General features: G+C 38.9%; 2 protein-coding genes across 8 annotated transcripts in view; both read right to left on the reverse strand.

Annotated features, from left to right (window-relative positions):
• The window catches only part of SV2B (synaptic vesicle glycoprotein 2B), a 198,491-nt gene that overhangs the window by 117,884 nt on the left and 64,427 nt on the right, over window positions 1-16,180 (reverse strand). Inside the window, exon 2 of one of the 7 annotated variants that reach the window (XM_021099374.2) lies at window positions 11,114-11,336. The exons of the other annotated variants lie outside the window; for them this stretch is intronic. The gene's annotated coding sequence lies outside the window, so the exon portion shown is untranslated. The remainder of the gene's footprint in view (window positions 1-11,113; window positions 11,337-16,180) is intronic. 7 annotated transcript variants of the gene reach the window in all.
• The window catches only part of KLHL25 (kelch like family member 25), a 665,168-nt gene that overhangs the window by 59,235 nt on the left and 589,753 nt on the right, over window positions 1-16,180 (reverse strand). The window lies entirely within an intron of this gene.

Genomic DNA, 16,180 nt, shown 5'->3' on the forward strand with positions numbered 1-16,180 from the left:
CAAAATGTAGTGCTGGTAGTTTTTCTTCAATGCGGTGTGCATGTATCCAGGGATGGATGCCTGGGAAATGTCAACGCCTGTCCGTTTTCCTTAAAAGCTTGCCTTGTGCGTGACTCAGGCCTTCTTCTGCACTCATTATAGACATAGGACATATTCAAACAAGTATCTATTTCTAGTGCAAAAAGAAAGTGTACTTTTAAAGTATAAACAAGCCCCCCCCAAATAAATCTCTTTTATATATTTAGTAGATATATCATGCTTCCAAGTTAATTGCCTAAGAAAGATTTGTCTTATTTTTTTAAATTTACTGAGCATTAGGATCTCTTCATTTTTCTACCATTTGTTCAATAACTTCACTGGGAGGTGTGATTACCTCCTCTTAAAAATCAGAAAGCCTCAAAGAGGTCCAATGATTTGCTAAAGGACACACAGCCCGTCAGCGGTGGAGCTGAGCTTTGAAACTAGCTTTGACCAAGTCCTTGTATAATTACTTTTCCTCTTTGTCATCATGTTGTTTCATAATGTTTTATAAATAACTTTGCTCCCTGGCTATCTCATCTATAGATAAACATAAAGAAATAAATTTTAAATTCTACCATTAGTTCTATGTACATAGAAGAAAGCAAATTTATGACAGTGAGCTGCCAAATAGGTGTCCTGAGGACATGAAGTTACTGGCTTTGACCATAAGAAATCAGTCTCAGCCTTCTTCATTCCACATCTCACTAATAAATAACCAGAATGGCCAGGGCCCATTTGTTAGGAGAAAGTAAGTGGGTAATTCCATGCCAACACCCACACTCTTTTTCAAAGAAGAAAAAATACCATTGTGTAATAATCCTTTATAAAGAATCCTCCTGTTTATAATGATAAAGAGAGAAGAAGGAAGGAGCAAGGGTCCAAAGACAGCCTCAGACAGGCAGCAGCCCATCTCAGGAGGGGTCTAGTTCTTCCGACTCCATTGGAGTGTCAGAATGCACAGACAAACAAACACTGGTCAACCTCATAGAGTGGTGGAGTGGTGATGAATGTGGGATTTGGAACCAGGCCACAGCAACATGACCTTGGGCAAGTTACTTTACCCTCTGAGCTTTGAGTTCCTTCATCTGGAAAAAGGGAGATAATGAGCTCTACCTTCGGTGTGTTCTGAGAGTTCAGTGGGTCCCTGAGTGCAGGGTAAGAACTGAACGAATACTAACGATTATTATCATCCTCCTCATCATCCTATCACTTTTCTAGTTTAGCAATTTGACCTTTGAAAATGCTCAGTATTATTTTCCTTAGGAAACCTCAAAGGACACTGACCTGTAGATGTGAAGGGCAGAAATATCTGTGCTCCATGCCACTTATTCCCAAATGCTTTTCTGGGAAAAATCATAATATCTTAGCATATAGCTATGAGCTCTGGACCAACAAGACCAGGACACTAAACATCCATGTACTGAAGACAGCTGCACACCTGAGAGGTTTAGCAGTTCCCACTGACTGTTTAAATGGAAGAAGGGAAAATATCATTCGCATCATGTCAAAAGAACTACTTGCAAAAATTCAAAGATGCAAACGAACAGACACACACACAAATATGCCACACATCTTTGTAAATTAGAAGTCAAACTAGAATAGATTTTGAAGGGTTAATTTTTTCTCAAATGTCTTTTAGTTGATACTCAACTGGATGGACAGAACATATGTTTCAAAAGAAACTTCCAGTGACAGGACAAAATAATTTCCAATCTCACACCTCTTTAAAAATGAAAGAAACCTTCATAAATATTTATCTTAATTGAAGTAGATTCATAACATTTTTATTATACTAACATTAATAAACCAAGTATATATGCAGATTCTCATGTGTACATTTATGCCAAATAGTCTGAGAAATCTTCAAACACTATGATAACATTTTGACCTAGAGTTTTTAAACAAACGTTTGAGGCAGTGAAGGGCAGTTGCTTCTGACAGCTTGGATTCTGAATAAAGTGGTGAAGGTCAGATACATAAGTTGGATGCCGATGATAAAATGAAACATATGGCTTTGAAGTAACAGATAAGTCATGAGTAGGCACTTTCAAGCTCACAAAGGAAGAAGAAGATGACTAGCAATGGAAAAAAACAAGGTAAAGAAGAAGGAAATTAGGAAATAGAAAGTGCTGGATGATGAATCAGAAGGCAGGATAGATTCCAGTAGCAGGACTTTGGGGAAGATTCTAAGAGAAAGGAACATTTTAGAGATCAAGACCAGAGCCAAAAATTTCCCCCAAGAGAAAAGTGGCACCATCAACTTTCACAACATCCAACATCCATTTGTGATGCCCAAGTGATGTATTAATAGGTAGCATTTATTGAAAAGTTATTTGTGATGAGCATTTTACATGCATTCTCTAACCCTGGGAGGTAGGAACCACTATCATCCACATTCTTCAGATGAGAAAACTAAAGCTCTGAGAAACTGACTTGTCTAAGGACATGTAGCAAACCAATGGTGGTATCCAGGTATGACTCAGAGTTCATGCTCTTAACTTCAAAATGGCACTTCTGTATACCCAATGGAATAGATTTCTTAGAAATTAAAGAAATTCATACAACTCAACCTAATAAAATGAAAAAGAAAGAATTCCACATGCAGCCCCTCTTTCTTCGACAGTAAAATCTCATTATATGATGATGTATTCAAATTCTCACCAAACCAATATGGCTTAGTTCTGGGACATCATAGGAGAGTCCTTGGGGTTAAGAATTTCATAGCATCAGGAATTTTATCAAGCTAGGAAGTGTTTTCTCCCTTTCCTTTTTATATATACAAAAGAACACTATTCTTACTACCATAAAGTGTTTTTTTTTAATTTTTATTTCAACTCTTTGTCTTTAAATAATGACTCACCCAATTAACCAATTAGATAAACAATAAATAAATGGAAGAATCAGTTTGATGATCAGCCTGAGGCTGCCACTTCCCTGAGAAAAGGAGTTGTCACATGTCACTTCTTTCATGGAGGAGTCATGGTTGAATCTGTATTGGGTTATTTGTGAAGTAAATTTGCAAATAAATAAATAAATAAATAAATAAATCAAACTTCATAGCATCTGGTCTCTTAGAATGAGAAAGATTTTAGTTCAAGCTAGATTGTATATCTCTGCAATCTATATACAGAGATAGATGATAGGTAGGCAGGTAAGTAGATGATAGATATATAGATAGGTAGGTAGATAGATAGACAGACATGTATCCATATATTTACACTATAGGTATTTTTAAGAGTTAAGTCTAAAGACAAAGGGGAAAAATTGACCCTTGGAATTTTGAACTTTCTTCCTTCATTTTGAAATACTTAACACATATCAAATGTAAGATTGTCTAGAACCACATTATCACTGGCCTTCTGATTTAAAAAAAATGCATTCAAATGAAAAACATACTGACGCTTCAAAATAAATTCAAGTGGTACAAACAAGCCTTGTACAAAACACGAGAGGAATGTTTTTCCTATGATTAATTTAAAGCAAGGATCAGTTCAAGCAGGGAGAGCTTTCTTTTTCAGAAACCTCTCAAAGTCTAGTGTGTGGCCATCCATCTCACTGTCACTGTGATGGAATACTTGCAATAAATGGAGTGCCTTGCTTTGTGGCTTGCACATATCAAGTGCTCAATTAGCATTTATTGAATGCATGCATACATGAAAAACCCAATAAAAAGTGTCTCAAAAAGCTCAAAAGCTAGAAGATCCTATTTCAAGTGTCTGAAAGAACATCATCAGCCCAAGTATACATCCAATGCTGATGACAGCACTGATGGTACTCTTCAGGCCAGGTTCATTAATTGATTTCCATGGAGACCAGTTAGCTTGTGTTATTCTGAGCTGCCACACTGTGCCCTATGCCCAGGCAGCCATCTCTCCAACACATGCCATTGATCACAAGGGCATCTAAGATGGGTCAGCACTGAGTCATAGCTGGATAAACAAGTCCAAGGGTCTCAAGGCAGAGATTAGAAGCACCTCTGGGGCCTTCATTTCAAGAACTTCATCTAAAGTATTCTGCCCCTACCACCTTTAAAATGCCACTTGTTAAGGGGGAAAAAAAAAAGGCACAATTTTGCTGGCTGTTAGCTAACCACAAACCTGGCTCAAAAGCACAGAGGACTATCAAATTTGTAAACTGCTATGGAGAATTTTCACCCATATGTATGTCCAAGGGCTCTAAGATTTGCACGACCACTTCACATGGACTCATTCAACAGTCTCTATGGGGCACCTATGTGCCAGGCACAGTAGCAAGACTGAAGAGACTCACTGTAGATCCTGTTCTCAGGAGTTCCTACTCTAGGAAAGAGACAGACATTGCAAATATAGAATCCTATAAAAGCAATGGAGAAAGTATCATTTGGAGTAACTACCATGAGGATTTTACCTAATCTGAGGAGGTGGCCTTTGGGTAAACCGAAGACTGAAAATTAGCTAACAAATAGCTATGACTACCATGTAATCCTGATCATACAGATTGGGATTAAATTACCTAGATAAACAGGGGAAAGTCAGTTTTTGCTTGAACTACCCAGACACTGTAATTTTCTTTTCTACTGTGAACTACTGATATATCAAATGGAAAATCGAAGCAATTGACCAAATCTTTGGACAGAAAATGTTTTGGCCTTAATTACACAGACACGTCAGGAAAAGTGTTCAATAACAACGTATAAATAGCTCTCATTTGGTGCCCTTACACCTAGTTTTAATATCTAGCTTAAGATTGATGACTTGTTATCAAAGTCAAAACTTTGAAGCAAATTTCTTCAAAACTCTTTGCACAATATGGTTGATTCCATCATAGGTTATTTCCTTTCTGGTAGGTTGTCATCTAGCCTTCCCCACAGACTAAGCTCCAATGTGGAATCGGTTTCGTTGTACTTCACAGCCATTTTGCTATGTAATTGTACAGGCATTCATCAAGATGACAAAGGAAATGAAAACCCCAGTCCCAAAGCTGTGTGGATGTCAGTGAACAAACGGATCAAAGAAGTAAACAAGCCAGATTCACATTCACTTGTGATTAACAGGAAAACAGAGGGGGAGGAAACTGACTATTTGCCAAGGACAGGATGGAACACAAATTGAATTTTCCTCCTGGCCTTTGAAAATGTTGACACTGTCATCTGCTCATCATTTCTACACATCTTATGTTCACAACTTGCTTAACACCAAAAGCAATAAATAACTGCCTGGGGCCAAAAAAAAAAAAATAATTCCAATACCATAAGTATCTCTTAACATTATCTCTGGTCTTGTTAAGAAGTTACTATAGTTACCTTCATCTTTTATGAAGTGTATAGAACACCTAACATTCACAACATTGTGAACTCATAATGCACAAAGAATATACACCTCTCATTTATCTCTGTTGCCCCAAAGAAGCACATACCAGTCACAAAGTCCCATTAACTACAGCCCCCGAAAGCCCTTGAAAAGGAAGGTGACTTGCCAAAGTGCCCATCATCAGTAGGAAAAGTAATTCAGTGAGTGGAAATTCATGGTCTCTGCAGTCAGACAGATGCAATTTTGAATTTTGACCTCTGTTTTCTATTCACATGATCCTGGACAAATGGCTTAAACTTTCTAAACCTTAGATTCCTCATCTGTCAAGGGGAGGTAATTATCACCAACATCACAGGGATACAGGGAAAAGCAAATCAGATGGGCATTTACTAGGAAATAAAGAAACGTGTGCTCTCTTTACTTAAACACCCAATAGATCAGCTTACGGGGTGTCAATGACAGGGAATTTTTATTTTATTTTGACTAGTGGGGGCAAGATGACAGAATAGACCACATTACATTTGATATGACAAATAATTTATTGGAAGTTACACTTGTCTAGACTTGCTTCTTTCATGCCAGAACACTATGTAATCATATCTGAAGTATGCCCCCCTACAGTGACATAGCTACAGAGCTGACAGAGAAGACACCACACATGCATGGTCTTAGAGACCCTATCCCATCATCATCTTCACCTTCTTTGATGCAACGAACACAGAGAACCTCCTGGCCACCCACCCCATCTTGTCACCTCTTCCGTGAGCTGAAGATAGGAAAAGTCTCCCCCAGCTTCAGATGGGGATGGCTGGCTCTGAGCCCATCTGCACTCTGCTCAATGTCTACAACTCAAGCTGAATCCCACACTGGGCACGCCAGTCGGCTCAGAAGGTTCAATGGTCATACATATAAATATATCCATCCTTTTTTCCAATGTAGGTTATTATAAACTTGAAGTAGATTTTCCTATGCTCCAACAGTAGGTTCTTATTAATCTTCTATTTTATACAGCAGTGTTTACAACATTGTAGGTCAGTTATACTCCAATAATTTTTTTTTTTTTTTTAAGAAGAAGCTCAGTGCTGAGAGACTGGCCCATGCAGGAGTGGTCTGAACCGTCTTTTTATTTTTATTTTTTTTCCCCATTTTTGGCTGCTCTGTTCCCAGGCCAGGAATCAGGTCCCAGCCACACTCTCAACCTAAGTTACAGCTGCGGCAATGCCAGATCCTTAACCCACTGTGCTGGGCCGGGGATCAAACCTGAGTCCCTGCATTCCCAAGATGCCACCAATTCTGTTGCACCACAATGGGAACTCCCTGAACTGCCTTCTAATGAGCTACATAGAAATGTCACAGATTTGGAGAACTATCTTAGAAAAAGCTTTTCTTCCATTATCACTACTGTAAGACTCCTTTTGGCCCCTGAATTAAAATCTCCTCCATGGGCTTCTCCCTAAAGTATAAACTGCCTGAGCTAGCCAGCACCTTTATGCATGCTGGATCCCATCTAATGAAGAATATTATTTAATGAGAAGATAAAGAAAGGTAGGATGGGATAGCGCAGGGGGCTGAAGCTCTTAAGAGAAGGTAATCTTTGACTTTAAGTCATTTTCATCCTAAATTAGGTTATTGCATAGCATTCGACATTCAGTTCCAGCCAGGAATGGAAATAAAATGTGTAGAGTACCTAGTACGTGTCATCAGACAGATAGTTACATAACTATCACATGCAGAACAATCACACTGGTGATTGCCAAGTGTAATTATCAACCCCACAGAAGCACAAAGAACTTAAGCAACTTCCCTAAAGCCACAAAGTTAGTCAGTGCAGCAGAGATTCAAAACCACATTTCTCCACCCCTCAAGTCAAACTTTCTTAACCATAGAACATTCTTGTTCAGGCTCTAGCATACCCGATATTTGCTTTTTACACAAAGTGGAATTGCAATTGGAATTGCTAAAAGCCGTAAAGATCCACTGGATCTTTGGGAATCAGTTTAGTGTTATCTGTATTAGACAAGTGATCAGAAATCCCATGTAATCAATACACTCAATTGCCAAATGACTAAAGAAACGATGATAGAGTGTATTTTCTCACATAGACACTGGCTGGCTTGATTTGAGGACCATTGCTATGGTTTTCAGACATACACTGGAACCAACATCTCCAGGATGAAATGCAAATTCCAAGACAAGCAGAGATAAAGGCAAAACCACATCAAAGTACAGCTCTTCCTTGACTTATAGCAAGGTTACATCCCAACAAATCTATTGTAAATTGAAAATATCATAAATCGAAAGTGTATTTAATACTCCTGACCTACCTAACAGCATAGCTTACCCTCACCTACCTTAAATGTGCTCCAAATGGAGTTCCCACCGTGGTTCAGCAAAAACAAATCTGACTAGTATCATGAGGACACAGGTTTGATCCCTGACCTCACTCAGTGGGCTAAGGATCTGGCGTTGCCATGAGCTGTGGTATAGGTTGCAGGTGTGGCTCAGATCTGCCATTGCTGTGGGTGTGGTGTAGGCCAGTGGCTACAGCTCTGATTCAACCCCTAGCCTAGGAATCTCCACGTACCATGGGTGTGGCCCTAAAAAGACAACAACAAAAAATGTGCTCAGAACACTTACATCAGCCTACAGTTGGGCAAAATCACCTAAGACAAGGCCTATTTTATAATAAAGTGTTGAATAACTCATATAATATGTTAAATACTGTACTGAAAGTGAAAACAGCGTGGTTGTCTGGGTATAGAATGGTTGCAAATATATTAGTCGTTTACCCTCATGATTACCTAGCTGACTAACCAGCATCACAGAGATGGTACCATATTTCACTTTGAAGATGGAAATCCAAAATTCAAAATACAGTTTCTACTGAACGTATATCACTTTTGCACTGTAGTAAAGTTGAAAAAATCATTAAGTTGAATCATCCTAAGTCTGGGACCATCTATACTAAAAAGACGACCAGAGGAAGAGACTTCCACATCAGAAGTACGGCAGAATCTGAGAAAGCCACAAAAAATGGTCCTTTTGCCCAACACTTTCCCCAACTAGTTTGCATGATGGCTAATTCTGCAGATGAAAATAGTCACCTACGTGTACCTGTATTTCCCTCTTTTCAGTTATTTTGGACAGACTGGAAACCTTTCCCCCAAATTGGAGCTGAACAATCACTTAGGAAGGTAAGGGGAAAGTGGACATGGGAGGGGTCAGTTTGGATGGGATGGGGGACAGGAGGATGGGCTGGAAGGACTTTGAGGACGGGGCAGGCCTGGGTGGGCCACTCTCCTGAGGGAAATGGTATTATAATACTACTATGAAACAGACAACATCTGCAAAAACAACCCAGAAGACAGTGTACTTAGTATGGCTTCAACTGGAAGCTGAAGTGATTCATGATCTGGTAGGATTAAACCCTGCTTAAGGTTCTCCAGTGGCTTCCAAAGCAATTGGGATGAAATTTAAGCTTCTTGCCATAGCTGACAGGTACTGGCATGATCAAGACTCCACCAGTCCCCTAACCCCATCTCCCAGCTTCTCTCTGCTCCTTTCTATTACTTAAACATACTAAGCTCATGGCCTCCTCACTGGCTGTTCTCTCTTCCTGGAATACCCCTCCTCCGGTCTTTATGTATCTGGCTCCTTCTCCTCACTCAGGCTTCAGCCATGTACCCTCCTCACAGAAGCCCACTCCCCACCATGACAACCAGAAAGTCCTTTCCTCCAAAAATAAGTACTCCCTAGCATATTACCTTCTCTGTCCCTTTCATAGCAGTTATCACAAAGTGGCATCATCTTGGTATTGATTTGTTCACTTGTCGATTATCTGAAATTTTCCACCAGAAAAAAAAAAAGCAGGATCTTGCTCATCTCAGTATATTCAGTGGGCAATAATGATAGTAGCAATACTTATATAACCTTTATTACAAGCCATATACTGCCATTGGTACTTTACATATATTAATCCACTTAATCCTTTGGGGTGGAAACTGTTATGGTCCTCTTTATCTTACCAATAGGAAACCAAGGTACAAAAAGGTTAAGTTACTTCCCCAAAGTCACATAGCTTAGTAAGGACCAAGATGGCCAGACTGTCTCCAGAGTCCGAACTCTTTACTGTTCTGCTCTCCTGCTTCTATTTATTGGAGGGAGGATGGGAGACTTTTTGGAAGGAGGCACAAAAGAGGAGCTTTGGGAGCAATCCTGAGGAACAAAAATCAAGCAGGAGGCATAACTCTCCCAGACTTCAAGCAAAATTACAAAGCCACAATCATCAAAACAGTGTGGTACTGGCACCAAAACAGACATACAGACCAATGGAACAGAATAGAGAATTCAGAAATAAACCCTGACACCTATGGTCAATTAATCTTTGACAAAGGAGGCAAGACCATAAAATGGGAAAAAGATAGTCTATTCAGCAAAAATTGCTGGGAAAACTGACAGCTGCATGCAAATCAATGAAACCAGAACACACCCTCACACCATGCACAAAAATAAACTCCAAATGGCTGAAAGACTTAAATATAAGACAAGACACCATCAAACCTCTGGAAAAGAACATAGGCAAAACATTCTCTGACATCAACCTCATAAATATTTTCCCAGGTCATTCTCCCAAAGCAACAGAAATAAGAGCAAAAATAAACCAGTGGGACCTAATCAAACTGACAAGCTTTTGCACAGCAAAGGAAACCAAAAAGAAAACAAAAAGACAACTTACAGAATGAGAGAAAATAGTTTCAAATGATGCAACAGACAAGGGCTTAATCTCTAGAATATACAAGCAACTTATATAACTCAATAGCAAAAAAGCCAACCACCCAATGGATAAATGGGTAAAAGCCTTGAATAGACTGTTCTCCAAGGAAGAAATACAGATGGCCAACAAGCACATGAAAAAATACTCAACACCCCTGATTATTACAGAAATTCAAATCAAAACTACCATGAGATACCACCTCACACCAGTCAGAATGGCCATCATTAATAAATCCACAAATAACAAGTGCTGGATGGGGTGTGGAGAAAAGAGAACCCTCCTGCACTGTCGGGGGGAATGTAAGCTGGTACAGCCACTATGGAGAACAGTATGGAGGTACCTTAGAAATCTATACATAGAACTACCATGTGATCCAGCAATCCCACTCTTGGGCATATATCCAGACAAAACTTTCCTTAAAAAAGACACATGCACCCACAAGTTCATTGTAGCACTATTCATAATAGCCAAGACATGGAAACAACCCAAATGTCCATTGACAGATGATTGGATTAGAAAGATGTGGTATATATACACAATGGAATACTACTCAGCCATAAAAAAGAACAAAATAATGCCATTTGCAGCCACATGGATGGAACTAGAGACTCTCATACTGAGTGAAATAAGTCAGAAAGAGAAAGACCAATACCATATGATATCACTTATAACTGGAATCTAATATATAGCACAAATGAACATCTCCACAGAAAAGAAAGTCATAGACTTGGAGAATAGACTGTGGCTGCCCCGGGGGGAGAGGGAGGGAGTGGGAGGGATCAGGAGCTTGGCGTTAACAGATGCAATATATTGCTCTCAGAATGGATTTACAATGAGATCCTGCTGAGTAGTATTGAGAACTACGTCTAGATACTTATATCGCAACACAACAATGGGAGGAAAAAGTATGTATACATGTATGTGTAACTTGGTCCCCATGCTGTACAGCAGAAAATAAATAAATAAATAAATAAATAAAAAGTTTTTAAAATTTAAAAGAGAAGAGCTTTGGGGATCATATTTACATCACCTGCCAGTATCCAGGCCCTTCTACCTACTCATGCCTTCCCTCCTTTCCCTCTGATCTGAAGATCCCATGTGCCAGAAGAAGAAAAAGAAAAGATTCACTGTAGGCAAAAATGTTCTGTCCAGGGAGGAAATAGGCTTGCTCTGTGTGACCCAGGAAGGCTGAGCTGTGTCTTCTCCACCTCTATGGCTCTCAGGCACAGCACAGTGCCTGGCACATAGGAGATCTGGAAAGGAAGGGAAAGAGGGAAATTATCTTACCTGAAAGGGCTGAGAAGAGATTTCCTGGAAGAAAGAACAGTGCATGCAAATGTTTGAGCTCCTGACTACTGTTATTTTATTGAGGTGTAATTTACATATGACACTGCACCGATTTTAGAGATGCGATGTTAATGTAAAATTTGAGGAGTTTTGACATTTAACTACCACCACAAGCGTGATAATCAATATCTCTATCGCCCGTAAAAGTTTCCTTGCCACTGAAGATTTTTAAGCAAGAAAGCGACACAAGCAGATTGATGTTTCAGAAAGATGTTCCTACAGGGGCTTGGGGCGGTGGGAGGTGTAGAGGCAATGGCATCTTAAAAACTCAGTTGTTTCAGTTCTTGATTCATAGAGCACAACTGATTCACTGACAGACAACCACTATAAACCACTCCCTGGAATATTGTTAATTCACAGACTTTGTTAAAATGCCAAAACAAAAGAGAGCACAAAACAGCAAAGCTAGTCTGTGTGGGTTAAGCATAGGGTTTTCTCTGAGAGCAGGAGACTGCTGCCCGATCAATAAAGCTGCAGCAATCCATACACATGACGAGGAGAGATGATGGCCATTTAAGCTGAGTCTGTGTGTTTTATGACTACAGGCACAGCCTCTGAGTCCCATTCCAACCAACTGCTCCGAGAAAATTAGCTGCCAACTTGACACACAACCCAAACCAGCAGACCAGGCAAGTGTAGTGTTTGACATCAACTGCAGTCTATTGCATAGGGCTAGGCTGTTGCCAGAGTTACTGCAGAGGCAGAAGGGCAGCTAGCCCAGGCAGTCAAGACTATTCTGGCACCAGCTTGGTACTCCCACCAGCATCAAAGACCAAATATCCAAACTCTCTGTGCTCAGAAATGATGACAGGAAGTTAATCCTGTGAACTATATGCTTTCCATTAAAACTGAATTATCCTAACTCTACTGGGGGAGGGCTATGGTTGTGCTCATTTTAGAAAGGATGAAACTGAGACAGAGAATGTTTGAACACTTGTCCAATGTCACACAGCAGAGCCACGATTCAAAACCAGGAAACCAAACTCCAGAGACTCAGAAACTAATCCCATGCTTCCCTGCCTTTCCACAGCATGACTTTAAGAGCAAAAGTTTCAGAGTAGGGCAGATTGAGATCCACTCACCAGTTACATGACCTTGAATTTACCCCCTCTCCATCAGTTTTCTCATCTTCAAAAAAGGCAGAGTTGCTGAAGATTTAAAATATGAAAGCTCCTGGCACAGAGTGAGTCCACAATAAAGAGTATATGTGATAGTATTTATTCAGGAGCTCATGCTCCAAATTCCAAGATGCATATTATTCAAGCTTCACTGTTAACTAACCACCTAAAAAAAAAAAACTCTGAATACTAATGAATTGTGTTGGTTTTAATTAAAGCCTTATTATTCCATCAGATCAGAAAAACTTCCCTAGAAGCATTTATTCATTTGACAAATATCTAATACTTAGTGCCAAGTGCTGTTCTGGTTTTTGAAAACATAATGGTGAAGAGAAAAATCCTTGACATCACAGGCAGGGACAGTTACAAATTTTTAGTGTAATTTTAACTAAGTTTGTATAATGTTCTTTTTAATTTAAAAAAAATTCTAACAAACCAACATGTTTATCTCTCATAAGGCTATACAAGCAATCTTTTAAAAAAAGTAAAATATCTTTATCTTTTGTCTGGAATTATAACAACCTCATCTATGAACACTGCAATCCCATGAGAAACCACTTAATTAATTAAGGGTGGGGGTTTTGGGGGGGGTTGTTTGTTTTTTGTGGGTTAAACTATGAAAACATGGACCTAGGAGACAAATTAAATTATACTAAGTTCTTTAAATTAACCTTTGATGATTAAAAAAAAAACTGGCTAAAACAAATCAGTGTGATCCCTAGGACCCCTTTAATAATAAAAATAAATCATTCTAATTTTTTTTAAACACTTCTCTGAAAGTTTTATTTACACTCCTAATTGTTTCGGTTGAAACAATGCGTATGCTAAGCAAGAGGAAAATTCCAAACTGGTAGGTGACCTGTGGATGAATGAATGTGTATCTGCTCTTTCTCAGGACTTAGCTCACACATGACCTCCACCAACAACTTCCCTGACCATCCTGACTAAAGCAACTCCCACCCCCAGCATCTATCCAATACCCTCTTTTATTTCTCCCTATTGCTTATCACCCCCTGCAATTATCTCATTTGTTTATTCGTGCCTGTCTCCCACACAATAGAAGGCAAGCTCCATGAGCAGGTGTGCCAGGAGGGAAAAAGAAAACTCACAGAACCAATATAGCAGTGGATTTCCTGGTTTAATTTTTTAACTCCCAATTCTCAGTTTAGACTTAGATTTAGGGGGCCTAAATCCCAGAGCTGGATGGCAGACACAAATGGAAAAAAAAAAAATATATATATATATATATATATCTCCAAAGGAAATTTTCTTCTTCTGGCCAGAAGATGGGGGAAATTTTCTCCTTCTGGCCAGAAGTGATTCAGATAGATTTAGATATGTGAGAATAGATATTCTTTTTCTGATTCTTTTCCCGTATGGGTTATCACAGAATACTGAGTAGAGTTCCCTGTGCTACATGGCAGGTGCTCATTGACCATCCACTCCATGTACCACAGTGTGAATATGCCAATCCCAAACTCCCAGTCTCCTTCTCCTGCTTTCTCCTTTGGTAACCATAAGTTAGTTTTCTATGTCTTTGAGTCTGTTTCTGTTTTATAAATGTTTATTTGTATCATATTTTAAATTCCACATATAAGTGATATCATATGATATTTGTCTTTCTCTGTCTGACTTACTTTATTAAGTGAAGTCTCTAGGTTCATCCATGTTGCTGTAAATGGCATTATTTTGTTCTTTTTATGGCTGAGTATCTTCTTTATCCATTCCTCTGTTGATGGACATTTAGGTTGCTTCCATGTCTTGGCTATTGTAAATAGTGCTACCATGAACATTGGGGTGCATTATCTTTTTGAATTTGAGTTTTCTCTGGATAGATGCCCAGGAGTAGGATTTCAGGATCATATGGTAACTCTATTTTTAGTTTAGTTTTTTTTTTTTTTTTTTTTAATGGCTACATCCATGGCATATGGAAGTTCCCAGACCAGAGATTGAATAAGAGCCACAGCACCAGGCCAGGGATCAAACCCACACCTCCATGACTTGAACCACTGCAGTTGGATTCTTAACCCACTGTACCACAGCAGGAACTCCTCTATTTTTAGTTTTTTAAGGAACCTCCTTACTGTTTTCCATAGTGGCTGCACCAATTTATAAGGAATGGGCCTCTTTGGTGTGAAAAGTATGGAAGGAATCTTGTTATTTTTCTGTTTCTCTTTTATCTATTTTGCCCTATGGTTCATCCATTCATATAAAGTGTGGAATTGTGCAGGAAGACTAAAATCTCAGATTTCCAACCAAAGAACCAAAAAAAAAAAAAAAAAAAAAAAAAGAGAGAGAGAGAGACCTGGCCAGAGAGTCTGGGGCAATCACAAACTGAAAGTGGCTGGGAAAAGCCATCCTCTAAATCTAAATATGAAATTCTAAGCTGACACTCAAACTGTCCATCAAAGCAGCATAGCAAAGTCTCCAAGCACTGAAGTACATATAGACTATCCCTCAGATCCCAGACTGGCCTCTATGTGGGCAGACCCAACTAGTGCTACAAAGCCTTTGAAAACTAAATTGACATTGGAACCAAAGCCTATAGAACAGAGGATTTGCAATCTGAACCTTACAGAACTGATCTCCTGCTTTAAAAAACAAACCAAAAAAACCCCACAGCGTTCTCCAGAGGATTTTAACAGAACTCAGAATCTCATAACACAATACCCAATATGTGCAGGATGCAATCTGTGAAAGGCTCAATAATGCCCTCCCAAAAGATGGTCACGTCTTAATCCCCAGAACCTATGAATATGAAGTAAAAGGGATGGTAACATTCTCACATGGTAAAAGGGACTTCACAAATGTGGTGGAGTTTAGGATCTTGAGATAGGAAATTATCTGGATTCTCTGGTTATGCTCAATGAAATCACAAGTGTCTTTACATAAAAAGAGCAGGAAGATTGGGATCAGACAAAAAGGATGACAAAACCAGAGGTTGAAGTGATTTATTTTGAAGGAGGGGAAAGAAACCACAAGCCACAGGGTATAGGAATTTCCAGAAGATGGAAAATACAAGAAATACATTCTCTCTTAAAGCCTCCAGGAGGAACACAGCCCTGCCAACACCTTTATCTTAGACTTCTGACCTCCATGACTGTAAGAGAATAAATTTGTGTTGTCTTAAGCCATTAAATTTGTGGTAATTTGTTAAATTACTGACAGCATTTCAAATTACTCAACAGAAAACTATGAAAATCTCATTAACTCTCAAAAAAAGACAACAGATGCCAAATCTAGGTAATTTAGATGTTGAGATTATTTGACAAAGATTTTTAAATAGCTACTGTAACCATGTTCCATGAAGTAAAGGAAAACACTCTTTAAGTGAATGAAAGGAGAGACATTTTCAGCAAAACAATAGAAATTACAAGATAGAACCAAATAAAAATTTTAGAACTGAAAAACATAACAATTGAAATTTAAAATTTCCTAGACAGGCTCAGCAGAAGAATAATACTTCAAGAAAGAGTCAATGAACTAGAAGATAAATTAACAGGAATTATTTAATCTGAATAATGGAGGAACAAAAATTGGGGGGAAAAAAGTGTTCAGCTGTGGAACAGTATCAAAAGTTCTAAAAAAATCTATCATTTTTGCCCCAAAAGGAGAAAGGAAAGAAACTAGTG

The sequence above is a fragment of the Sus scrofa genome, chromosome 7 (assembly GCF_054392235.1).
Source record: "Sus scrofa isolate SSC_HxYL_T2T_F1_AM1 chromosome 7, Sscrofa_HxYL_maternal_Yorkshire_Landrace_v2.0, whole genome shotgun sequence".
In the NCBI taxonomy this organism is placed as follows: domain Eukaryota; kingdom Metazoa; phylum Chordata; class Mammalia; order Artiodactyla; family Suidae; genus Sus; species Sus scrofa.